Genomic DNA, 27,606 nt, shown 5'->3' on the forward strand with positions numbered 1-27,606 from the left:
CCCCCTTTCACGCCCTTATATATTGCTATGCACTTTAAGGATGAAAGACTGAATCATGACAGGAAAGTGAATTACCTACCATTTATATTTCAAACGCATTTTATGAAATGTGTGGGAAATTCCAATGGATGTATTTCAAATCTGCAGCAAATGAGGACTGCACTGTAATCTGGTGGTTAGGGTTTAGGACTGAGAAAGATCAGTTCCAGATTCTAATCCTGCACTCTCCCTTTGTAATGCTGGGCAGTCATTTTTACCTCCAGCACCTGATTTTACTTTCATATGTGAAAGAAGAATTGATGTATGCTCTTTGTGTTAACTGATACTTCTCAACTTGACTCCGGCTACAAAGCGATAAACAGGAATATGTAATTGCCCTATGACTGAGGTGTGGCTGAGTGAGCAGGTAACAGCAGATCCAGGGGAATTAAGGTAATGGCTTTAAATTGACTGGGCTCTTTGCCAGCCCAAGTTGCAGGTTAAAGATTGCAGTTAATAGAAGAATGGAGGTTACCGTTACCTCTCTTAAATGAGAGAGGAATGCTTCAAGTCCTCCCCTCTCTCACCGACCTCCTCTTTCCCAGGTCTAAAACTTGATATCCATTTTGAAGGTACACCATACAGTAGGATTCTGATTTCACTACACAAGCTGAACAAAAGCAAAGCCTTTCAGAGATGAAGCTCAGTGATTAGGAGACGAGCTGACCTGGAATAAGATCCCTCCAGAATAGAACAGGTGTTACAGAACTGGCAGAGTTGCACTGGCAGTGACGGGCTGTTGGAAAGATTGCACAGCACCTGCTCACGCTGCATCTTACTACATCCAGTACTGCTGCTCTGTTACTTTTAGCAGCCCTACAAATATTCACCCGATTGATGAGGAAATTTTGTTCCAGAATAAAACAACAACATACGGAGCATGGAAATTTGCACTGTGAGCAATTTTAAGAGCAATAAAGAGAATCACAGTTTTCAATTGTCTCTTAGTAGATTCTTTATTCCATACTGTGATGTAAGGTGAAACCGTCTCCCCTCCTACCCCCATTCTCCCTTATAAACTAAATCCCTATTATTGAAAGAAGAACCAGTACATTTGTTCCTTATGTACAGTGCCCTCACATGGAAAAATGTGTACCCCATTAGACCTTTTAAGAATAATCGTTAAACATAACAATCACTCAACCTCTAACCCTTCCTCCACCTCTTCCCCCACCCTGATAATTTCCCAAGGATGGTTACATTTCCTAAGACTACATAGGACATCAAAATAAGAATAATACGTATCAATACCAAGGGAGGCAACTGTCTAAGTGTACACTATGTACAGTTTATAATTTCACTTCTAGCTCTCGCTGGAAGGCTTTGAAGATAAGGCTCCCAAGTATCTAGGAGCAATTTTCTATGTGAAAAAAATGATAACACATGGTTAACTTCTCCATTTGCATCATATCATGAAATAAATTCCCCTATCTCCAAAAAGACGGAGGATCAGCATCCCGCCAAGCCCTCAAAATAACTTTTGTTTTCTACTATAAATGCTTTCCCTATAAATCTTCTTTGCTCTGCACCTCTTATAGGCAAATAGCACATAGAGGGCTGGATCTCTTACCAAATTAACATTCTTAGGTTTTGAAAAATCTTCTGCTAGTAAGCTTGAATAGATATTCAATATCAAAAGGCATGTGTTAAAGTTCCTTTTTCTATTGTGCATTTAGGGCATCTGTCTGTGTCCATGATCTTAGCCTTATAAGTTCAAAATTGTGAAATTAGGCCCTAAGTAAAAGTTTAAATTGCATGTCTCTAAACAATAAAAAGTCAGTAAGCTTTCCAACTCAAGAGAAGGATCTTTTCAAGGGTTCAGGAAGTTACTGTAATAGAGTCCTTCTACTTATCTGTTGAGTAACAGGGGCCCACTTCTGTATTGATTTGCAAAGCACAGGAACTGTCAGCCTCTCTTTCTCTTCTATTTGGAAGAATTCATCCATTTTAGCAATTAGAAGATACTGCCTCCATCACCTCTTTTAACGTCTCATAAACCTACTCAAATTTTGCCTCTAAAGCTAAAACCATTGTAGCTGTAAGATCTGCTACTGCTGTGTTGTTCCGCCGCGAGGTTAACTGGATGGCTGACTTCTTCACCAACTTGTGCTTGTTCTGCTTACCCTTTCCCCTTTTTTTTTTTTTCCCCAGAACAGGTTGACATAACTAGGATGTTCTGATTCATCCAACCCACTGATGATTCAGAAATCAAAAGAGGATCCCATTAAGGTCCTAGATACAAAACATATTTAGGACCTAAGAAGTGGGATGGCACCTGGAGCATCCAACTCACACATCTTGCCTAGCTCAGTGCTTCACATGATCTCCTATTCATCCAATTTAAAAAATGTTTTTTCTTGAATTGTTTTAGTGTACAATTATTTCCTTTAACTGGTTTCCATTAAAGTAGATGGCCCACCAACTAAACTCCATGTCATTATAAGATTTGATTTCTTATCTCCCATAGCTATGGGCTCTTATCTCCCATAGCTATGGGCTCTTATCTCCCATAGCTAGGGCTCTTACAAGCATCAGACTGTACAATGATGGGCCCTAGAAAACCAAGACTAGAGCATTATCTCATAATGGCATTGGTTTAGCCTGGTATCACTACTACAAAGATATGTGTGAACAGGGTATCTTCAGGAGCAAATACGGTCAGTTCTAGCAGTTTCAGCTATTAACAAGTATCTCACAAACTTAAAATGAATTCGTCTATATGGTTCACTTTTATAGTCTTCCTAGGATTATTTTGCCTATTTCCAAAAATCATTTGAAAATACATGTTACCACAGGGAAATAGTTTTGAAAAACATCAATCCTTAAGTGAAAATGTATCTACATCTTCACAAAAACTTGTCAAGACTCACAAAAGATTCACCAGAGTAGAATATAGAGGACATCAGAGAATTATCCTAAGTTCAGAACTGGTGACAAATTCCAAAATGCTCACTTGCATAGGAAGAAGCATTTTCCTACATTTTTTAAGCCCCATTAGAACTTTGTGGATTCTCTCATCTGAAAGCTGTTTGACCACTTAAGGCCACTCTTATAATCCTACTGAGTCTACAACTTGTCTGCAGAGTTAAGGGCTCCAAAAGCACTTCATGATTCTTTTGAGAAGATGACTGGGGGTATGTGTTGCGATCCCTCCTGTGGCCGGAGCCATAGGAGGTCTCTTACCTTCTTACCTGAGCCTGATGTTGTCCGCCCGGCATGGCAGGAGCCGTGCCGAGGTTTCCTGCAGCAGTAGGAGGCCGCCATCTTGATGGCGCTGCAGGGGCCGTGCCAGGCCTTTCCCATGTGGCAGGGAGCTGCTGACGCTCCAGGTCCCCTCCGGGGAGGAGCCCTTGTTCTTCGTGGCAGGAGGCCGCCATCATGCCGGCACACGGCAGGGGCCGCACCAGGGCTCTCTCTCTCACAGCAGGAGGCCGCAGATGCCGGGGTCCTTGGATGGCAGGGAGGCCGTCCCTGCTGATGCCTGTATTCTTCATGGCAATGGGGCCGCCCCCAGTGTTCCAGCGCGGCAGGGAGCTGCGGACTTCAGTCTCTCTTTGCGGCCTGGAGGCCGCTGCCAATGCCAGTTGTCCTGCGGCCTGGAGGCCATGGTCCTCAGATCCTCCTGCGGCATGGAGCCACCATCAGCTGTTCCTCAGCGGCAGGGAGCCGCCTCTGACGTCGGGGCCTGCACAGCCCAGCTCCGGCTCCTTCTCTCACAGCAGGGCCACTGTCCAGGGTCCTGTTGCTTCTCTTCCTGCCTTTCCCTAGGTGCAGGGCCGCCTCTCTCTGCCCTTCTTGTAGAGCCAGTGAGGGAGTGGGCCCTGGATGATGTCACTTCCTGGATCCGCCTCTTCTGCCTACAAAAGGCTCTTCAGGTCATTCCTTCATCGCCTTTGCAAGGAGTAAGTCCTCCCTAGGACTCCTTGTCTGCTTCTCCTCCTAGGCAGTCCGTTCCGTGTGGGATCCCGTATCTTCATCATTGTTCCTTGTTCTGGTCTCTGCTCCGATGTCTTCAACGTTCCTGATGTCCAGTTGTCCGCTTGTTCCTACGTTCAGATGTCCGTCTATTCTTGACGCCCTGATGTCTATATCTTCGAATCGTTCCAGATGTTCCATTCTTGTCCTGACGTCCATCAGATCCTGACGTCCTGACATCCATCTGTTCCTGATATCCTGACGTCCATCTGTTCCAGATATCCTGACGTCCATCTGTTCCAATGTTCTGACGTCTATTAATTTCTGATGTCCTGATGTCCATATGTTCCATTCTTGTCCTGACATCTATCAGCTCCTGATGTCCTTCTGTTCCTGATGTCTTGATGTCCATCCAGTCTTGATGTCCGCCCATTCCTGGTACCTTTATCCAGATGTCCTCACCTCCGTTCTGACCTGTCCCCCGTGGCCTGACCACCACCACTGGGGTGTGTGAGGCGTTGATGGGTCTTCCTTCCGACGGTGCTATTGAGTCATCGCTTCCCTTGTCTGACTTACCTTGTTCTTGATGTCTGATATCTGCCTTGCCTTGATGTCCTAGCTTGTTGCCTGCTTATGTGGTCCACGACCAGCCCAGTGGGACTGAGTATGGTGCTAGATGGACTTTCCCGCTTGGAGGTTCCGGACTTTTTAACCATAGGTTTTTAACCTTGCCTTGTCCTGCTATATACCTTGCCTTATCCTGCCATGCCTTGCCTCGTCCAGCGTTCTTCTGTTCCAGGATCCTACTGTTCCAGTATCCTACTCTAATGCCCAAGTCTTTGTTTACTCCAATGCCCGAGTATTCGTCTACTCCAATGCTCGAGTCTTCGTCTTCCTCAAAGCCCAAGTCTTCGTCTACCTCAAAGCCAGAGTCTTTGTCTACCTCAAAGTCTTAGTCTTTGTCTGTCCTGCCACGCCTGATGTCTTCATCTGTCCTGCCACGCCTGATGTCTTCGTTTGCCTTGCCACGTCTTGTTCTACATCTCCGTCCGGCCATGACTCTGTCCGGCCTGCCGCTTCAAGCCGCTACCCAGTGGCTAGTCCAAAAGGGCTTGGAATGGTTGGAGGACCTTTCAGAGACCACCATTGCATTGGTGGCCTCACGGAAGCATGCAGGTTTGGTAGAGGGTCAGGATCTCCAGTCTTGCCAGCAGGGACGTCTCACCGCGAGGACGCACATTCCTTGTCCCGTGCTGGGGAGCGTTCCCTAGCACTCCCTTCCATCCGCAGCGCAACAGTATGACTCTCATCAGCCAGTACTTTCCCTCCATATCTGCAACCTCCTTCTTGGAGTTTACACTATTTTATTTATTTAATAAAATATTTATTATTGCCTAGCGCAGACAAACTGTGCTAGCTACATTCCTCAATACATCCAACTTCTTTGCATTGCAAATGGAATCTGATGCCAGAGGATGTGATCAAGTTGACTGGCACAGTGATATTTAAAAGAGGTTTAGACAAGTTCTTGAAGGAAAAGTCCATAACTCATTATTAGCCAGGTAGACTAAATAAAGCAGTTGCTATCCCTGAGAGCGAGGAAAAGGAATTAGGTCTACTTTGTGGGATCTTCCAGATACTTGTGACCCAGACTGGCCACTGTCAGAGACAGGATGCTGGGTTTAATGGACTTTGGTCCAACCAGGCATGATAGTTCTTGTCAGCAAGACTAACCCCAGCAACACTAGCCTGAGAGAGCCTGAATTCTGTAGTTCTCAGAAACTAAGCAGGAGAAGGCCTAGCTAAGCTGGGTGAGGGACCACCAGGGAAGACCAGGTGATGTGGGCTGCAGAAGGCAGTGGCATACCTCTGCACTACCCTTCTTAACCCTCAACACCCAAAAAAGGTAGAAAAAGGACAGCAAAATAACCACACCAATGGTAAGATTATTGATTGCACTGGGCAGGATTACTGCCTTCCAGTTCCCATGAAAGTATCTACTGTTACCATAAGGATTATCATAATCTTAGCAGAGAAGTATGTTGTGACTCTAACATGCTGGTTGTGGATTATATTAAAACCTGATTACACACTTCACCCCATGTAAACATCAAAGATGATTTTCTGGGTCATGCCATGAAGTGAACATATTAAAGTGAATGATATGGCTTCATTTGTAGGTAGAAAATACAGACAAGGACTTTTCCCCCAAGTTGTACTAGGCTTTTTTTTCTCCGTTGTTCTGCTTGTGCAACTCCTTCTTAAGACTTTTCTTTCTTCTTCTATCTTCTTAGCAAAAAAGGTCTCTCCACTCCCTTGATTGATACCCTTTCTTTTAGTCTCCGACACCTGCTGATGAACAATATAACGTAGCCCAGCAAGACACACATTCTGTTACTGAACAAACTTTCAGCCTTCTGAAGATTAGGTTAGCTGTCTGGACCACACTATCAAGTCTTTACCACTGTTATTTGGGAAGGTCTGCAAGGTCTTTATAGCATGTGCTATGTTGCAAAGATGGTAATCAGACAACAGTTGCCTCCTTCTGAACAGCAACTAATGAATGGAGAGTAATAGAAAAGAAGCTTCCAGGGGGGCAAAAAGCAGCCAGAGCAACAATGTATAGGCAGTTTAAAAAGGTGAAAGAATGTGTCAACTTAGAAAGTGATCTGTGGATTTTACATGTCCCTTAGTAGTGTGCTGTAAATGCATTTTTTTTCTTGGGAAAGGCGTTTTCTATATTGATTTCCTATCCAAATCCTATCATTTCTCCTTTTTATAAGGACTTAAAAAAAAAACAGATGACTAAAAAGCTTTTCTAGCCTGAAGGAAATCTTCCCTACCCTCATCTGATTTCCTTCTTGGCTGTGAAACTTGGATAAAAGCTATTCTAATAAGGAGCTTTGACCAGAGGTTTCCGAACCTGTCCTGATGACCCAATACATAGACAGGTTTTCAGGATATCCGCAACAGATATTCACATATTGGAGACACAGTATGTGCAGATTTATCTTATGCATATTCATTGTGGATGTTCTTAAAACCCAACTAGCTATGGGATAAGTAGCCAAGGTTTGGGAACACTGGTTTGGACCATGCTAGTAGGATAGAGAAGGAGAACAAAGTGATCTCTTTTCTGGGATAGGTGGATTATGTATGATTGTAACTTGTGTGGTATGACAGATGTTGCCTGATTTGGTGAATGGGATGGCGTTAATGTTGTGTAGGAGAGGATAGAAGCTTGTTGCCTTCTCTAAGTGAATAGTGCAGGAGTTAGAATGAGTGTGTTAAATATATTCTGTGCCAGGGGACTATATCCCATAGGAGGAGAAGACCTGCATTTTGAATTTCACAAATACAGACTTTGTCAATATGGGGATGTACCTGGAAGAAATGGAAAACTGGGAGAAAATGGGTGAGGTGAAACAGCAATGGGCCAAATTAAAAAGAATTATTACAAAGGAAACAAATCTATATGTTAGAAAAGTAAACAAAAATAAGAGGAAAAAGAAACCAATTTGGTTCTCAAAGGAAGTGGCTGACAAAATAAAGGCAAATGGGTACATTTTTAAACCTCAGCGCGCGTAAATCCCAGGGTTTACGCGCGTGGCCGGGCCTTACGCAAGCCGGGCCCATTTTCAAATGGGCCTGGCCACACACGTAAACCCCGGTACACGATTAAGTGCCGGGGCCTGAAAAGGGGGCAGGGAGGGGCAGTGCTGGAGGTGGCCGGTACAGCGATCATTTGCCGCTGTGCCGGAGAAGCGCACGCCAGCAGTTGGCCGGCGCACGCAAGTTGCTTCTGCTCCAGAGGAACAGCAACTTAAAAAAATTAAAAGCAAGGGAGCTCTTGACTCACAAATCTGCTACATTTTTTTTTGATGGGGTTAGTAAACATGTAGATAAAGGTTAGCCAGTAGATGTAGTGTATTTGGATTTTCAGAAGGCATTTGACAAAGTCCCTTGTGAGAAGCTTCTAAGAAAATTAAAAAGTCATGGGATAGGAGGCCAGGGGTGGTTCTATCATGAGGCAGGGAGAGACGGTGGCCTCAGGCAGCAGAATTTTGGAGCAGCAAAAAGTGACCCTGCAAAACACCTGTAATGCAGCCGCCATCTCACCCTGGAATACACCAAACCCCTGCCTGATCCGCTCAATGGCAACCAGGGGCAGCAGGCATCTCGTTTTTCTCAATGTCATCTCCTGCAGCTGCGGGTCTTGCAGCAGTAGCAGATGACATCGGGAGAAACGTGATTCATTACCTCCTGCTGCTGCGAGACTGGTGACCCAAGAGAAGAGGACAACAGTGTGGCTGAAAAAAAGTCTAGGCGCTATGGACGTGTATGGGTGCCTGCCTGTATTTGTATGCACGTGCGGGTGGGTGACTGTCTGCCCGGGTAGATGGGTGACTGCTTGTGCATGTGTTGGAGGAAGGTGAGAGCCTGTATGGTGTGGGAGACCTTGTGTATGTGTGTATGTGTGTGTGTGTGTCAGTGGGAGGGTGAGAGCCTGTGTGTGTGTGTATGTGTAACTGTTTAGGTGTGGCTGGGTGAATGAATGGGTGCCTTCCTGGGGGTCTGTCTGTGGGAGAATGGGTGCCTGCTTGGGTGTGGATATGTGTGTGTAAATGTGAAAATGAATTGGAGCCTGCCTGGGGGTTTCTGTGTGTGTGTGAGAGTGTGAGAATGAATGGGAGCTTGCCTGTGTATGTGTTTATGTGAGGGAGCCAGTGAGAGTGAAAACCTGTGTGTATGAGAGAATTTGGGAGAGTAAGAGCTTGTGTGGGGGGAGAGAAAGAGCCTGAGAATGTGTGTCTGTGAGAGAGGTTGTGGGTGTGTATAAGAGTATGTATGTGTGTTTATGTGACAGTGTATGTGTGAGGGAGTGAGGCAAGGGGAGTGGGGGTGCCATCTCATCCTTCGCCTTAGGCAGCAGATTGCCTTGAGCCATCCCTGTAGGAGGAAACAGAGTAAGATTAAATATTCAGTTTTCTTAGTGGAAAAGGGTAAACAGTGGAGTGCCTCAGGGGTCTGTACTTGGACCAGCGCGTTTTAATATATTTATCAATGATCTGGAAGGGGGTACGATGAATGAAGTGATCGAATTTGAAGATGACACAAAATTATTCAGAGTAGTTAAATTAAAAGTGGTTTGTGATAAATTGCAGGAGGACCTTGCGAGACTGGAAAATTGGGCTTCCAAATGGCAGATGAAATTTAATGTGGACAAGTGCAAGGTGATGCATATAGGGAAAAATAACCCTTGCTGTAGTTACAGGATATAAGGTTTCACATTAGAATTATCACCCAGGAAAAAGTTCTAGGCGTCATAAGAGATAATACTCCAACCCCACCCCAGTGTGCAAGCCTAGCATGGGTGAGTCCATAAAGTTATTTTACTCTTCGGAGCAGGAATCCTTTACTTCCCAAGGTGTGGATTCACTGGACTGGGGGAAGAAAGGAGTCCTCTCAGGTCCCTTGTATTTCCCCTGGGGAGGATGCCGGTCTCTGTTGTGAGTGCAGAAATAAATACACTGGAGCCACTTGGTTAGTCTCCAAAACAAAAGGCTTTACTGTTAAGCACTGATGGTGAACGTCACAAAACTCAAACTGCAGCACCAAGGAAATCTCTCTTCAGTTCCTTTACAGACTCTTCCCTCCATCTGTGCAGGACTCACATTTATCAGGGCAAGGGAGGCACTCACTCTTCTTGGATTATTATATTAGTTGTTGAGTTACTTCCGTTACAGTGTTCCTTTATGTTAAAATGTAACTATATTAATTGCTGTTCTGCCTCCGTTACAATGTAATAAATAATAAGACACCTTAGTCTGCGTTAACATGTAAACTGATGTGATATACCCCAATGAATGTCGGTATATAAAAGCAAATAAATAAATAAGGTAAAATGGAGCTCCCAGATGGGCAGAGTCTTTAGGATGGTCAAAACCCCTTTCCAAGCTGATGAAAATAGCAAGGTCTATAGCACAAACAGTAAATCCTCTCTTTCTCTCCCCAGGGTGGTGAACCCTGGATGGGTGTCCCCAGTGATGTTTTTTCCTTTACTCACAGTTAGTAGATCTTCAGGATCTCCTTGATCTTACACAGTCTCTTTAGTACTCTCTCTGGATCCTTCATGTGAGGGACCCTCTTTGAAATGAGCAGTTCTCTTGTTTCTAGCAGAAAGGAAGAGGCAGCCAAAACCTTCCTCCTGGATCTTCTAACAAAATGCATTCTTTCCCCCCAAAAATGATAGTAACACCAGAGTTGTTCATTGCAGCGAGTCACTGTCACCCCCTTCCTCATTGAGGTTATGGAGGGCAGGTCTTCCCTATCCCTGGGCATCCCAAACACAGGGTTCCCCAATCCCTGTGGCCAAATGCCCAGATGTTTCTCAAGGCTCCTACCATGAAAAATCTCAAAACCTTCAAAAACAACCCAGAGGGATATCCCAACCAGCTAGTATGTAGACTGGAAGGAAATCCCTCCCGACACAGATCAGGACCAACAGCCTGCCTGATAAACTCCTCTGCACTCTGTGCTAACAGAACGGGATTGCCTCCCAAGCTCACTGTGGAAAGATCCTAAATAGACTCCCAGGGAGACGGCCATTCCAGACTCCACAGAAGGAAAATCTGTATTTGGTACATCCCTCTATTCTAACCTACTCTCTAGGAAAAACAGGGACTCAACCAGGTCTTAATGGTGATGTGACAAAAGGGTCCATCACAATATATTGAAATTGTCAGCTTAGTTTCCTGTGGAATTTGAAAAATAACCCATGCTGTAGCTACACGATGTTAGGTTCCATTTTAGGAGTTACCACCTAGGAAAAAGATCTGAGAGAGCAGTGTTGCGGCACAGACCCGTACCTCATGATTGGGAGATCCCGCCTGACACGATGCACTCTCTCCCCGCCGGCATCATGGCCGCATGCCGCACTGTGGCACACGAATCAGCCCTGTGAAGGTTCTCCTCCCATGCTGACGTCTCCCGATAGGCTCTGTGCCAGTGCGGGGGAAAAATAACTACTTAACCTGATGTTTCAGCACCAGCAATGCCTCGGCTACAGGCTTGCTTGTGCTGATGCTCTTCATTTGGATTTACTCTTTCCTTGTGACCCAGACTGTCTTTGGATTGTTTGCTCGCTGCCTGCCTCTGAACCGGACTGCATGTGATTCCCATGTCTCAGTCACCTCGGCAGAACCTCGGTGCGATCCTAACTCAGGTAGGCTGTTAGGCTATCACTTGGGTCCACGAAACCTAACACATAGTTGACAATACATTTAAATCATTTGCTCAGTGTGCTGCAGCAATCAAAAAAGCAGAGTGTTAAGAATTATTAGGAAGGGAATGATGAATAAAATAGAGAATGTCATAATGCTTCTGTTTTGATCCATGATAAGACCACACCTTGAAAACTGTGTGCAATTCTGGTTGTCACATCTCAAAAAAAAAGATATAGGTGTATTGGAGAAGGTACAGAGAAGGGCGACCAAAATGATAAAGGAGATGGAATGGCTCCCCTATGAGGAAAGGCTAAAGAGGTTAGGGTTGTTCAGCTTGGAGAAGGTATATAGCTGAGTGGGGATTTGATAGAGGTCTATAAAATCATGAAAGAACTTGAACAAGTAAATGTTAGTCGCTTGTTTCTACTCTTTCAGATAATACAATGACTAAGGGGCACTCCATGAAGTTAACAAGTATAAAATTTAAAACAAATTGGAGAAAATTCTTTTTCACTCAACGCACAATTAAGCTCTGGAATTCATTGCCAGAGGATGTGGTTAAGGCAGTTAGTTTAGCTGGGTTTTAAAAAGATTTGGATAAGTTCCTGGAGAAGTCCATAAATTAGTCAAGTTGACTTAGGGAATAGTCACTGCTATTTCTGACATTAGTAGCATGAGATCTATTTAATGTTTGGGTACTTGCCAGGTACTTGTATCCTGGATTGGCCACAATTGGAAACAGGATGTTGGGCTTGATGGACCCTCAGTCTGACCCATTAAGGCAACTTATTATGTTCTTAGGAATTCGGAGATGAGTTGTATGAGTTTTCCTGAGAGCCTATAGATGCTTCCTGGGATGAGATCCTGGGATCAGAAAGTGGTGAATGGGATGTGAAATGTGTGGGGAAAGTGCTTGTAAGCGAGTTGTGTGTCTTTAAAATGCATAAACATGTTATGGCTCGGGCAGAATCGGATAAACGTTTTTTAAAAATCTGGTTTGCAGATTTTTTGACCAAATCCAAACAGAATAGATGTGTAAGTGTATGGTAGCTTTAAAGTTATTATGCAGGTGAAAGAAGTGATCTATTTGGGCCCAAAATTCAAAGATATCCTGTTATCTAAGTCATCCAGATATAACTTATCCAGATAACTTATAGAGATATTCAGCCACATGGCTATACTGCTGAATATAACCAGATAAGTTCTAAGCCTTTCCCCTGTGACCTAACTCCCCAACCTCCCCCACCACTAGAGTAACAACTCACCGTCTCCTCCCCTACATACGCAACCCCCTGTCTCATTCACTTATCTCCCCCTCCTCCCCCCAGAACCTCACCCCCCCTCCTCCCCTTCCCCAAACGTCCATCAATTTACATTTCCTCGCCCTCCTCACCCCCAAGATGTTATTTCCACCCTCAACATATTCATCAAATTCCCAATGTACTATAACATCCGTTTGTCCCCAATTTTCCTGTGTTTTACCTTTAACCCTATAGCGCCAATATTGTTTCTAAATTTCATTGTAAGAAGTTTGTCCCCAATTTCACTTTGTATTACCTCTACCCCTTTAGCCCCAAAATTGTTTCTAAATTTCATTGTAAGAAATAGGATGCCTTAGTCTTATTTCAACCCTTGTTTACTGTTAACCGATGTGATATCTCCGATCGAATGTTGGTATAGAAAAACAAATAAATAAAATAAAATAAATAAAAAATAGTTACATAGATAAGTTATATCTGGATAACTGTAGACCTGCTTTGAGCAGGATAGCCGGATATTCAGCAGCTGCCACTTAGCTGGATAAGTTCCTATTTATCCAACTAACCTGCGCTCAGATGTACATAAAGTCATCAAAAGAACATAAGAACATGCCATACTGGGTCAGACCAAGGGTCCATCAAGCCCAGCATCCTCTTTCCAACAGTGGCCAATCCAGGCCATAAGAACCTGGCAAGTACCCAAAACCTAAGTCTATTCCATGCTACTGTTGCTAGTAATAGCAGTGGCTAATTTCTAAGTCAACTTAATTAATAGCAGGTAATGGACTTCTCCTCCAAGAACTTATCCAATCCTTTTTTAAACACAGCTATACTAACTGCACTAACCACATCCTCTGGCAACAAATTCCAGAGTTTAATTGTGCGTTGAGTGAAAAAGAACTTTCTCCGATTAGTTTTAAATGTGCCACATGCTAACTTCATGGAGTGCCCCCTAGTCTTTCTATTATCTGAAAGCGTAAATAACCGATTCACATCTACCTGTTCTAGACCTCTCATGATTTTAAACACCTCTATCATATCTCCCCTCAGTCGTCTCTTTTCCAAGCTGAAAAGTCCTAACCTCTTTAGTCTTTCCTCATAGGGGAGCTATTCCATGCCCCTTATTTTGATAGCCCTTCTCTGTACCTTCTCCATCGCAATTATATCTTTTTTGAGATGCGGCGACCAGAATTGTACACAGTATTCAAGGTGCGGTCTCACCATAGAGTGATACAGAGGCATTATGACATTTTCCGTTTTATTCACCATTCCCTTTCTAATAATTCCCAACATTGTTTGCTTTTTTGACTGCCGCAGCACATTGAACCGACGATTTCAATGTGTTATCCACTATGACGCCTAGATCTCTTTCTTTCTCCCTATATGCATCACCTTGCACTTATCCACATTAAATTTCATCTGCTATTTGGATGCCCAATTTTCCAGTCTCACAAGGTCTTCCTGCAATTTATCACAATCTGCTTGTGATTTAACTACTCTGAACAATTTTGTGTCATCTGCAAATTTGATTATTTCACCCGTCGTATTTCTTTCCAGATAATTTATAAATATATTGAAGAGTAAGGGTCCTAATACAGATCCCTGAGACACTCCACTGCCCACTCCCTTCCTCTGAGAAAATTGTCCATTTAATCCTATTCTCTGTTTCCTTGGGTAAAGCCATGCTGACTTTGTTCCATTAAACCATGTCTTTCTATATGTTCTGTGATTTTGATGTTTGGAACACTTTCCACTATACATATTAAAAGGGATAAAGAAATTGGAAGAGAATACAATTTCTCCAATAATTGATTTTAAGACGAAGAGCAGAGGCCAAGCTTACAGTCTGCATAAATCCTAATTGCATGCTTCTGCTAAGATCTGCATCGCTGCTCCATTCTGATTAAGAGAATGTCCCCTCTTAACCAGAATTTAGCTTGTCTATGATGTTTTGTACAACACCAGTTTGGTTGGGTTGGGGCCAATAGTGCTGCTTTCTCTTGACAGCAGATTTATAGTTCCAGCAACATTCCTGGCAACTCTTCCGATTTGTCCTGAAAACCTGTCATTCCAGTTCAGCCTCATCTGAAACTCTCCTTGGTAAAGAAATTATCCCTATTCCCCACTTCACTTTCTCCATAGACTTTCACAGCGTCCTCCTCATAAATATCAGGATTATTCCAGTAAAACACTGATAATTATTTTAGGGGATAAAAAATCCTTAAAGTCTCCCTTATGGATGCAGCAGGTTGGAAGGTCTGCAAAGCACATTACTGTTGCTTACAATACACAATTTATTGTGAGGTAAAAGTATTGCCGTCCTTTCTCTTGTATTGTCTTCATAGCATGATATACAGATGTCTGCAACATAAAAGGCTCAATACAGGCAAAATAACTGACTAAATTATATGTATGTTATCATATTTGTGGGGGAAAAAAAACAAATTTCCATTTCATCTAGAAATTAACCTGACCCAGTAGAAGGCTTGTTTCTCCTAAGTTACAAATTCTGATACCCTTAATTTGTGAGACTGGCAAATCTGCCCTTAATACAATGAAATTCTTTATATAAAGTGCCCAGATTAGACATGTCCCAGCAAGGCACTTAAGCAATAACCTTTAAGCAATAACCATCCAGTAATGCTATTTAGTTTGTATGTAACTGGGCATTCATGCATATCTGTGCTTGCAGTGAAAATATATACATAATCTGAGCTGACATACATCTTGCTCAGGAAAAACACAGGAGATCACAAAAAAAAAAATCAAAACAGTTTTAAATCCATCCCTGGTGAGAGTCTTTTCTGGAGATCTATATCCTTCTCTTAACAAATAAGGAGCAACAGAGGAGCAGAGGGAGAACAGAAACCTGCCCAGCACTAATGAGGCCCATGATGTAACTTCAGGCCCTGCTTGCAGGAGTTGTAGTTACAACAGAAGTCAGTAGTTACACATCCTTCTAATAGGCTTGTTTACCTTCTTGGCATTACCCTATCATTTAAATAAGCTAATCATGGCAGCTGAATAGCACTCGTATGCTCATATATAGCAAAGTGTTGCTTACCTGTAACAGGTGTTCTCACAGGACAGCAGGATGTTAGTCCTCACATATGGGGTGACATCACAGGATGGAGCCCAATCACGGAACACTTTTCTCAAAGTTTCTAGAACTTTGACTGGTACCTACTGGGCATGCCCAGGATGGCACTAACCCTGCAACCAGCAGAGGTCCCCCTTCAGTCTTGTTTAAAAGCTAAAGTAAGTGCCAAAAATAAAATAAGAAAACGTAACGAACCCAACACCGCGGGGTGGCGGGCGGGTTTCATGAGGACTAACATCCTGCTGTCCTGTGAGAACACCTGTTACAGGTAAGCAACACTTTGCTTTCTCACAGGTCAAGCAGGATGGTAGTCCTCACATATGGGTGAGTACCGAGCTGAAGATGTCCGAACATGCACCAAATGTACCCAAGACGTGCAACAGGCACAACAACTGGGGTGGAATTTGGTAGAGGGCATCCTGAACCCTAACGGGCAGGCAGAAGGGTGTTGGTACATCAAGTTGTAAACAGGTTGCGCAAGACAGATTGGCCAAAGATGGAATCTTGTCTTCCAGCCTTGTCTAGACAATAATGGGCTGTAAAGGTATGGAAAGAACTCAAGGTAGCAGCCTTACAAATATCAGGGAGTGGCACCGAGTGAAGGTGTGCTACAGAAGTTGCTATGGCCCTGAACGAGTGCGCTTTAACACGGTCCTGAAGTGGAATGCCTGCTTGCTGATAGCAAAAAGAAATGCAGTCCGCTAGCCAGGAGAGGAGAGTCTGCTTACCCACAGGTTGACCCAATCTGATGGAAGCAAAGGAAACAAACAATTGAGTACTTTGCCTGTGGGCACTGTACGGTCTATGTAGAATGCTAGAGCATGTTTGCAGTCGAGGGTATGCAGAGCCTGCTCTCCTGGATTGGAATGGGGCCTGGGAAAGAAGGTGGGTAGTATAATGGATTGATTAATGTGAAAATCCGATACTACCTTAGGCAAGAACTTCGGGTAAGTGTGGAGTACTGCCCGGTCATGCAGAAGTTTTGTGTAAGGTGGATAGGTAACTAGGGCCTGTAACTCACTAACTCTGCGGGCAGATGTGATTGCCAGAAGAAAAATCACTTTCCATGTGAGAAAGCGAAGATCACAGGATTGGAGAGGCTCGAATGGTGGTTTCATGAGCCGACCTAAAACCAGATTAAGGTCCCAAGAAGGGGCCAGAGGGCACAGTGGAGGCTTAAGGTGGAGCAAGCCCTTCAGAAAATGTGTTACAAGGGGATGTACTGAAATAGGAACATCCCCGACACCCTTGAGTTTGTAAATTGGCAATGTGTGCTCCCCAACCGATGTTGGGGGCATCTATTGTAAGGGTTATTTGAGGATCTGGAGCTTGAAAAGGAAGGGCTTGGAAGAGATTGGCCTGATTCTTCCACCAAGCTAGAGAGAGACGAAGTGGATTGGTTATATGGACAACAGCTGATAGTGGTTGTGATGACTGAATCCACTGTGACCTTAGAGTCCACTGTAGGATCCTCATGGCAAGACGAGCATGGGAGTGATGTGTACTGAGGATGCCATGTGTCCTAGCAGGACTAGACAGTGATGTGCAGTGGAGCGTTGCTGAGACTGCAGCTGATGGGCAAGCTTGTTCTCGAGGAAGAAATGTCTTCGCCTTGAGGGTGTCCAAGTCTGCTCCTATGAACGACAGGGTTTGTGATGGGACCAAGCTGGACTTTGGATAATTGATGAGAAACCCTAGAGATCAGGGTGTGCAAGGTGAGATGTAGGGATGTCATAACAGCTTGCTGTGTGGGAGCCCTGATCAACCAATCATCAAGGTAGGGGTAGTCGTGGACACCTTGAGTTCTGAGAAACACTGCTACTACTACGAGGCACTTGGTGAAGACTCATGGAGCAGAGGCTAGGCCGAATAGTAGCACTCAATATTGGTGCTAGCGCTGCTGGAATGGGTTCGGTTACCGGTTCAGGCATCAGTACCGGTATCGGCATCAATGGAACCTTGAAGCCTTGCATCGTTCTGCCAATGGCCTCCTGAATCATCTGATCCAGTTCCTCCCAGAAACCTGGAGCATGGAGCCCCGATGCCGGAGGAGGAGGCGGAGGCGTAGACGGAGAGACCACCGTTGGAGGTGGATTCGCGGCTCTTATCACTGGTCCTAGTGAAGGTTGCTTCGGTGACCCTGAACCAGATAGGGATGGTGCCTTTTCTGGATGGGCTTTCTTTGATGGCGGTTCAGACGATGGCGATGTTGAGGCCTTGCTGCGTCGACGGTCTGAGACCTGCGATGTCAATGCTGATGCTTTTCTCGATGGTCACCTCTGTCCTTTTCATGAGGGGGAACAGAGGGTGTTGATGGCCGAGGAGTCGTCAATGCTGGTCGGACATCGGCCGGTGCCCAATGATGGTGCGACGTAGATGGTGTCGGTTCAGATGAAATCAATGCTATGGATGACGTCGGGGTTTTGACCGAAAGAGAAGTTACATTTTCTCCATTCTTGCCTTGCAACCTTTAGGTGTCATGAGGGCACATTTGGTGCAAGTAAGGACATCATGCTCGCTACCCAGACACATTACACATACCTGGTGAGGGTCAGTAATAGACATTGTGCGGGTGCAGTCCGGGCATCGACGGAACCCCGATGCCATGGCCTGTGAAAAAATTTAGCCGCAGTGCGATTGACGGCCAGTAGGCCGTGAGGGCCAAACTTGACGGGAATCAACCGGAATCGGGTAAAAAACTTACCGGACCACCACGGATGTAAAAATGAAAGAGGGGGACCCCTGTGGGGTAGAAAGTTGAATATTAATTCCGTGAGGAAATTTCCTGTCAGGAATCTCTGTGGAGCTCCTTAAGCCGCGTGGCTACTGCTGCGCGGAAAAAAGAAGACTGAAGGAGACCCCTGATGGTTGTAGGGTTAGTGCCATCCTGGGCATGCCCAGTAGGTGCCAGTCAAAGTTCTAGAAACTTTGAGAAAAGTGTTCCGTGATTGGGCTCCATCCTGTGATGTCACCCCATATGTGAGGACTACCATCCTGCTTGACCTGTGAGAAACAGTGTACTTTACACATGCAAATTCATATGTAACCCTTTTTTCATGGCTTTATCTATTTCCAAGGGCAGACAAAAGAATTTATTTTCTAGGTGTGTTTCCACTAGTTATTTCTCCCCTTCTACTTGTTCCCAAGTTGTGGGTTCTTTCTGTGGGAATGAAGGCAGACCTTCTTGGCCCAGGTGGTGATGTGTTTTAGGGATGTGAATCGGGCTTCGGACGATTGAAAATATCGTCGATATTTTCAAAATCGTCAGAAATCAGGGGCTCCCCCAAAACGATAGGAAAACCCCATGATATTGATCGTGGGGGTTCCCTTATCATTTTGGGGGAGGGCAGGAAAAACGGCACACAAAAATAACCCCTAAACTAACCCCTTAGCTTCCCCTACCCTCCCGATGCCCCCAAAAACATTTTACAGGTACCTGGTGGTCCAGTGGGGGTCCCAGGAGCGATCTCCCACTCCCGGGCCGTCCTCCCGCTCCCGGGCCATCAGCTGCCACTAATCAAAATGGCGCCGATGGCCCTTTGCCCTCACCATGTGACAGGGTATCCGTGCCATTGGCCGGACCCTGTCACATGGTAGGAGCACTGGATGGCCGGCGCCATCTTGTGCTCCTACCATGTGACAGGGGCTCCTTCCAGTCTTCAGGTACATTTGGGCAATGTTCTCTCAACCTAGCTTGATGTTACCCAGGTAGAGAGTCCATCAAGCTAGGTTGAGAGAACATTGTCCAAATCTCATCTTGGAGTGAGTTTCCTCACTCCAAAGGCCATGAAATCTTCATAAGAGACCACTGTTCTGTTTGTACATCTCACATTGAATGTCAAAGTGGCCCCTAACCCCCTACACTACTACCTAAACCTCACCTTGAGTTACTAGGTGGGCTATCATAGGGATACAAATACCTATCTAGGGAGAAGACACTATGACTAGGTTCTCTCTCTCTCTCTCTCTCTCTCTCTCTCTCTCTCTCTCACTCACACAATGGTCCCCCAGTGGTTGAATGCAGGAAATACAACAGGTATGGCACTTATCACAAAGTCTGACTGTTATCACAATTTGTGCTAACTTAGCTCTTCACATAGGTAATTAGTGCACATTGTGATAAACTATATATTAGCATAAAGGATGCCCCTTTTGCTATCGCATGCAATACTTATCGCATTTTGATAAATCCAGGCCTAAGTCGGTATCACAATTAAGTCCGAAAGGAGATAGTGTTGAAATAAAAAATGAATTTTTGTTCCCATCTGAGTAAAATATTATCAAGGTTACCTCCTCTCCAATTAATGTGTGGTTTTTTAATAATACAAAATCTGAAATCCTCAAATGTATGATTCATATCAACTGAGTGTGCGACCAAGGGTTTTCCCTCGCTGCGTCTATTTATGGCACTTTTGTATTCTATAATCCTCTTATTGAATTGTCTTATGGTTTTCCCTACATAAATCAGATTACATGGTCAGATGGCAATATAGATAACACCTGAAGATTTGCATGTAGTATTCAAAAACCTTTCCTTTTCTTCCAGTTCTTAGGGACTGTGCTTTCAAATTCATGGAGCAAACACTGCATCTGCCACAAGGTTTATGTCCTGGTTGTGCCTTTGTTGTGAGTTTATCATTGGGTAATGCAGAAGGGGATAAGAATTCTTTTAGATTCTTATCTCGTTTGTTGGCCACCATAACTTTCTTGCCTTGGAAAACTGGTAGTAACTGGAGGATATGCCAGTATTTTCTGATTATTTTGGTAATGTCATACGATAATCCAGTGAATGTTAGAGGACAAATAATTTTATCTTTCCTCACAGTTTTCACACGGGATTTCAATAATTCAGAACGCTCTTGTATATCTGCTCTCAGAAAGCCATTATCAATGCAATCTCTTGGATAACCTCTTTTTAGAAATCTGCTTTTCATTTCTATTGATCTCTTCACGAATGTTTTTTTGTTTGTACACAATCTTTTGAGACAAAGGAATTGACTGTATGGTAAGTTACATAATAGGGATTTGTTGTGACAGCTATTAAATGTCAGAAGTTTATTTGTGTCCGTAGGTTTTCTATATATGTCTGTTTCAAATCCAGCAGGAGTATTTTTAATTAGAATATCTAAAAAAGCAATTTCTTGGGTGCATATTGCATTTTAAATTTCAAGTTGCCATCAAGGTTATTTAGCCAATTATTAAATTCCAAGAGCTCATTGACATTGCCTTTCCATATTATGAAAACATCATCGATGTATCTTTTCCATAACAAAATATTATTTTCATATCTGTGATGTTTGAGGAAAGTTTTTTCAAAATTAGCAACATACAGGTTTGCAACAGATGGCGCCATAGTTGAACCCATGGCTTCTCCCTTGATTTGTAGATAGAACTGCTGATCAAAAGCAAAAATGTTTCTGGTTAAGGCAATGGTGGCCAACTCTATAATCAATTGATTTGGTATACATGTGTTCATGTTCCTACCATGAATGGTTTTCTCTATAATTTGTATGGCACTATTTTGAGGGATGTTGGTATAAAGAGAGTCAACATCCAATGTGGCCATGATAATATCATTATTGTTGAGTGATACATTCATAAGGATATTGATCATATGGGCTGCGTCTCTGACATATGACGGCATGTTTGGGACGTGGGGACGCAGGAAGGTATCTATGAATGTGGAAAGAGGTTCTAAAAGTGAGCCATTGGCTGATGTAATGGGTCTGCCTGGTGAATCCGTCGTGGATTTGTGTATCTTTGGTAATATGTACATTACTGGCATTACTGGATGTTCAACACTGAGGAAGGAAATCTCTTTTTTGGTAAGATAATTTGATGATTCTGCTATAGTAAGAATGGTATCCGTTTCTTTTTTTGTATTATCCATTGGATCCTTATTCAATTTTCTATAGAAATTGGTGTCAGAAAGTTGTCTGTGAACCTCTGCTGTATAGTCGGATCTATTCATAACAACTATTGCACCAACTTTGTCTACCGGCTTGATGACTATTGTTTTATCTTTGCTCAAACTATTAATGGCATTTCTTTCTGGTATGGTGATATTATGTTTGTATTTGAAATGTGATTCCTTCTCTGAAACTTCTTTTAGTATAAGTGTCTCAAAAGTGTGTATTACAGGGTTAGGTGGTCCACTAGGCATCCATTTACTTGTGGATTTCACAATGGAGAAGTCTGTCATTGTAGGTTTGGTTGAAAAAATTTCTAAAATTTTCAATTTTCTTGTGAATTTGAATAATTCTATCCTTGTTCTAAAAGCATTGTACGTGGCAGTTGGTACAAAGGACATCCCTTTGTTCAAAATGGCCATTTTGACTGTATTCAATATTCTTTTGGAGATGTTAATCACTCAATTATCCTCCTTTAATATGCTGTTGTTTTCTGATATGGGTTGTAATAACCCCTGCCTCTCCCTCGCCCTCTTCCTTTCCCCCTCACTGGTGTCATGTCTCATTTCTTTTCTTGCGCATCCGGTTCTTCTCTTACAGTTGGACTGCTATTCCTTCTGACTCTGTATCACATGAGTGTAGAAGTGTTATTAAACCTATGGCACCTCCCATTGGGGAATGCCAGCCTCCCTAGCACTCCTACATACCCTGACCTAACTAACAGGACCCATTGATCCTATACTACTGGCACACCAGGTCTATTGAAACCACTGAGGCTATAACTGTTAAGTGCAATTCAACTAGTAAGGGACACATTTGAGGGACCCTTACACATATAGAAGATCTTGCATCTAGTGTATTTAAAAGGTGACCCACCTGACAAATAGGGCTGCTTGATTGCCTTGATTGCCTATTTGAAGGAGTGCTATCAGTGCCAAATGTATTGCTCAGAATTCCAACAGACTGATGCTTAAATGGGTCTCTTAAGGGTCACTTGGTGTGGAGGCATTTCAAATGGGCATCTTGCTTAAAATTGTCCCTGACCAGCCAGGACTTTCTGAGTTCTCTGATCACTTTTATGCTTGATCAACACTTTGAGAATACTGGCTCCACTGAGAACACAGAGACTACTGTGCCTCATGTGCAGTCTGGCTCTCAGGAGTATATGAACCACTGAGGCAATATGGCCCATCAAATTGAGGAAGGTTCTCACTGTTATACTGAGCTATTGTATAGATATGGCTCAGTACTAGGGTATTGTGCACCCAGTTATGGGGGAGGGAGACCTCAGCCTTTTCCGAGTTGAGAAGTGCCTCTATAAACTCTAGTTGGCGATTCAGATAGGTGGGATTTTTCATAATTCATGATGAATCCCAGACTCTCTAAGAGATGAATCATCAATCCCTTGTAGAGGCCCCAGAGTTGCTCTTGATGAGACAGTCTTCTAGGTATGGAGACATTAATACTCTGTGTCTTCTGGGGTATGCAGTCATTTATGAATTTTATGAAGACCAAAGAGTAGGTTCTCTCATCACAGAAAGGTGCCTGAAGGATAAGCATTCCTGTTCAGGGAAGGTAGTTGGGGGTCCAAGGTTGCGATGTCAGAGTTCATCGCAGCAAACACCTCAGAGGGCTCCTGAATCAAGAAGAAGATTTGGAGAGGAGAGGCTAAGCCATTGTACCTCATCTTGTCCTGAGATCATCTTGAAGAAATGTGTGCCAATTTGCGCCTTGGTGGCAGTTTGCAAGATGAAGAACTGGCCAACCAAAGAAAGGTAGTGTGAGATTTCCTATCTGAAAGAACAGTCAGCTGAAAGCTCACTAGTATTTGGAAAAGTATCTGAGGATAGAGCTGGTCTACAAGAGGAGACCCAGAGGAGGAGGTTTCCTGCTCTAAAGAGCTGACTTGTCTAGGAGTTCAGTGGAATACTGTAGAAAGAAACAGATTTTTTAATTGTGAATTTTTGGACTTTGCTTTGTTGTATGATGCACTAGCCATTGGTGTATCATTATTTTTAACTTTGTTTTGCCTGCCATCAGTGACAGTATATAATTTATATTTTTGAACAGCTGTGGTATCAATGTGTGTTTTTTCAACTTTGACTGAACTGATAAGTGAAAGAGCCCTAGTGAAGAAAAGCCCTAAGGGCTTTGTTCAATTTTTAGCCCCATCCCCTATGCGGGAAACCTGGGAATTCATAGGGCCTGCTCTAGGCCATAAGCTTCCCCATGAGCCCGGTGCTCAGGCCAGGATTGGGGCAGTGCTACATATGCTTGCTCGCTGTTACTGTTCATTTTCAAGACCCTGGCAAAGCTTAAGCAGGACTATAGCCCCAGTGTGTCCTAAGCATGTATGATTTATTCTGCTACTCCTTCAGCTGTGTACAGCAGAGCTAATTTGGTTCAAGCCATCAGCAATGGTAGTCTCTCAGCACAGAGTAGGGGTAGAGCGCTCCTACATTCCAACATTTCAAAACTATTATTTATTTGATTAATCACTATTTCTTACAAAGTAAATCAATGTGGTACACATAAAAAACAAGGTACAAAAAGGTTACAAAGAACAAAATAACATAACATAAAAACATAAGTCAACATATAATCAAAGATAAAAATAAAAACTTAAAATTTCATCATATAGAGACATGGTGCAATAATAAGTATATAAAATAATATCATAACATTAAAAACATATATGATAAAAATAACAGTAAAAGACATTATCAGGAGGATCAAGGACTTAAAAATTTTAAATATAGAAACAAATTAATCAAACATTAAAATAAACTGTAACATCTCGTTCAAAGTACCTAACAGCTGTATTGAGAAACTGGCCAGCGACTAAAAAATAAGATTTTCAAAACAAAACTAGAAGGACATCATGATAAATATCTCAATGATTCCAGAAATTAGTCAATCCATTATTAAGAAAACAGCTAATAAGTACAATTTCTACCCAAGAAAAATGCTTGTTGGATTCAAAGGCCAACAAGAAAAGAAAAGTAGGACACGATTGCTTTAGGCAGGCAACATCATCAGGCTTTGGCCATGTTTTGGTAATAAACAAAAGATTAAGATCAAGAGCTAATATAAGGTCAGCTTTCAAAGAAGATCGATGAACAATGGAGCCTGCGTTGATTAAAGCACGTTTTAGAAAGGGAGGAAAGGCAATGTGACTGGAAAGCGAATTATGACAAGAAAAAGTAGGTTTATAACCAGGCATTCTAAAAGAAGAATAACTGGACTTGTGATAAGTAGATGAATACTTTCCCATCCCCTGAATAAAAGAAATAGGATGAGCAGTAGACATCTGCAGTAACAAACTTAAGTAGAATGTTGAAAGTAAAAACTAAAAATTGATGTGTACTATAATCCTAATGATAAGAAATGTTTATTCCTGGTCCGTTTATGTATATAGGAATAAACCTTCTCTGCTTTACAGACAAATGAATATACTAGGGAGTCCAAAGCCTTCATTGACCTTCAGGTCCTTTTATTTATATAGCAGTAATAATAAGAATACAGGCAGGCAGTCTAGTCCAGGTACCTATAGCAGGTGATATATAATACGCATACATAAAGCAGAGGTTTGCTTTATAGGAATCCCAGGGGAGAAGTGAGAACAAAGCAATGCACTAAGTCAGATAAGCACTTCTCTGATACCTTATTATTAGCTCTGATGTTATATAAGCAGCACTACATAACTGTGTGTATGTAATAGAGGAAGTAAGAAAGTAAGAAGTACAAAAATAAAATGTAAGCATGCCAGGTACAAATCTATTGATAGATAATCCTAAAGTTAGGAAAAAGCAGTTTATTATGCATCATTGGTTTTCCTATGTCCTCCCAGATTCCATAACCCTGTATTACCCACACCCGCAGAGTACGTAGACTAAAATACTGTAGGGACTTTTTAGGGGCTTTTTTCTCTTTACCCAAAGATAAAATGCTATTATGGGCTGCCTCCTTCAATCACGGAAAGTGTTATGACTCAGGAGCAGGTGGGTCCCACTGGCGTCCATCTACCTCCAGCCCCTGCTCGTATCACAAAATGGAGATGTTGTCCATTCTAGCACACAGTACACAATGGTGGTAGCATCCATTTGTTCAGGAAATAGTATAAGAAGCTAATATATAAAGAGAGCATTTGCTCAGAGCGAACATAAGACCAGTGCTTCACGGAGGGTGGCAGTGGTTACTACACATGTGCAAAGCCTTCCAGGCTCCTGGCCAATGAGCTATAGAGCACCATGAGATGATGGCACCCACAAGGGGGACCGTTAATCCTGCCGACCACAAAGGACAACAGTTAACAGCAATGCTGGAAGTGGCCGGGAACAGATAAAGAGTTTACCACGCTCCTGGCTGGAGAGTGTGCTTAAGACTGAGGAAGGGTGGGGACAGGAGGTGAATTTTTTTTCAATGTCATGGAGAGATGAGGGGCCGGCCTCAAGTTACAAGGGCTTGCTTCTTTTAAAAAATGTGGGGAGTTAGAGGGTTGAGGTATGAGGCACTAGCCCACAGCTATTTTAAAGTATTTTTGAGAGAGGGCGGGGCTGAAGGCCCAGAAGGTGTTTTTTTTAATAATTATAAGTTATCCGGGTCATGTACCTGGGTAACTTTAGGACTGCTCTGAGGCACTCCTAGAGTTATCCCCTGTCTTAGCTGGATAATGCTGAATATTGGATGTTAGCCGGATAACTTTCCTTTGCCCCGCCCTTGACTTATCCAGCTACGTTTTTAGCCAGATAACTTACTTAGCTGGATAAGTTGGGAGTTGGTGAAACTGGCAGGATTTTCAAAACCCACTGTTTGTCAATGTCCACTACTTGGCCAGATAAATGCTTTAAATATGGGCTCCTTTATTTTCAAATCTACATAAATTAATTTCCACTGAAGTTTCCCCACATTAAGGCAGGTGCAAAGTCTGTGGTCCTTTGTACCCATGGGCAATCTTCAAAGGGAATGCCCTTCCGGAGGAGGTGGTGAAGAGGAAAACAGTGAAAGAATTCAAAGGGGCATGGGATAAACACTGTGGATCCCTAAAGGCTGGAGGATGGGAAATAAAGGAAAGAGTGCATGGGGATAAGTTGCTGGTGTGGCACTTGCTACCCTTAACAAATACCAGTATCAAGGTTTAATGCAACTTCATCGTTGCTCTCTACTTCAACGTCAGTGCGAAAGGGGGACTTGCATTCAGACAGCAATCAACAAGGGCCCTGCAATTAACAGGAACAAATAAACATGAGGATAACATGAGGGTAACTTGCTGATGCGGCTTTTACTACCCTTTTGATACAACTCCAACATTGCTCTCTGCTTCCATGGCAAGAGTTAAGTGAAACTGGCTTCAGGCAACATCCGAGGGCCCTGACTTTTACATGAGGGTATCCTGCACAGTGCAGCAGATACTGGCATAAGCATAAGCTTGCTGGGCAGACTGGGTGGATCATTTGGTCCTATTCTGCCATCGTTTCTATGCTTCTGTGTTTAAAATGGCTCCTAATAAATACATATGCAGATTATAGAATAATTCCCCTGAAGGGGTCACGTCTAAAGACTGTGGAGGCTGGGATAGAGAATAACTGGGATAGAGAATGGTTGCTGCCATTCTCTGCAACCATCTGGTGGGCTCAGTAGTTAGAATCCATATATAGAATAAGAATATAAAAAATGTCATGCTGGGTCGGACAAAATGCCATCAAGCCCAGCATCCTGTCCCCGACGGTGGTGTGTCCAGGTCACAAATACCTGGCAAATGCCATGTAGAAGATCTAATTCCGTTACTCACTCCCAGGGATAGCAATAGATTTCACTAGTCTACCTGGCTAATAATGTGTTTTAAACTTTTCCTCCGGGAACTTGTCCAAACCTCTGTTAAATCTCTCTGAGCTACTCACCTTGACCACATCCTCTGGCAGCAGATTCCACAGCTTTATTAAGTAGAGAGTAAAGAAGATCTTTCAACTGGTTGATGGCTTCATGGAGTGTCTCCTCGTTTCAGTATCATTTAAACTGTTGTGTACAATTCCCTCCGCCTTCCATCCCCCAAAATACTTCAAAGTAGCTACAGGCTAGTACCCGATACACCCCCTTCCCCCATCCCATTATGAACTGTTTTTCCTATGTTGTATTTAATATGATGTAAACATGTAACC

The 27,606-nt window shown here is 43.2% G+C and overlaps 1 protein-coding gene across 3 annotated transcripts in view; it reads right to left on the bottom strand.

Annotated features, from left to right (window-relative positions):
• PPCDC (phosphopantothenoylcysteine decarboxylase) overlaps positions 1-27,606 on the bottom strand; it is a 352,571-nt gene that overhangs the window by 134,253 nt on the left and 190,712 nt on the right. The window lies entirely within an intron of this gene.

The sequence above is a fragment of the Rhinatrema bivittatum genome, chromosome 13, assembly GCF_901001135.1.
Source record: "Rhinatrema bivittatum chromosome 13, aRhiBiv1.1, whole genome shotgun sequence".
Lineage (NCBI taxonomy): Eukaryota > Metazoa > Chordata > Amphibia > Gymnophiona > Rhinatrematidae > Rhinatrema > Rhinatrema bivittatum.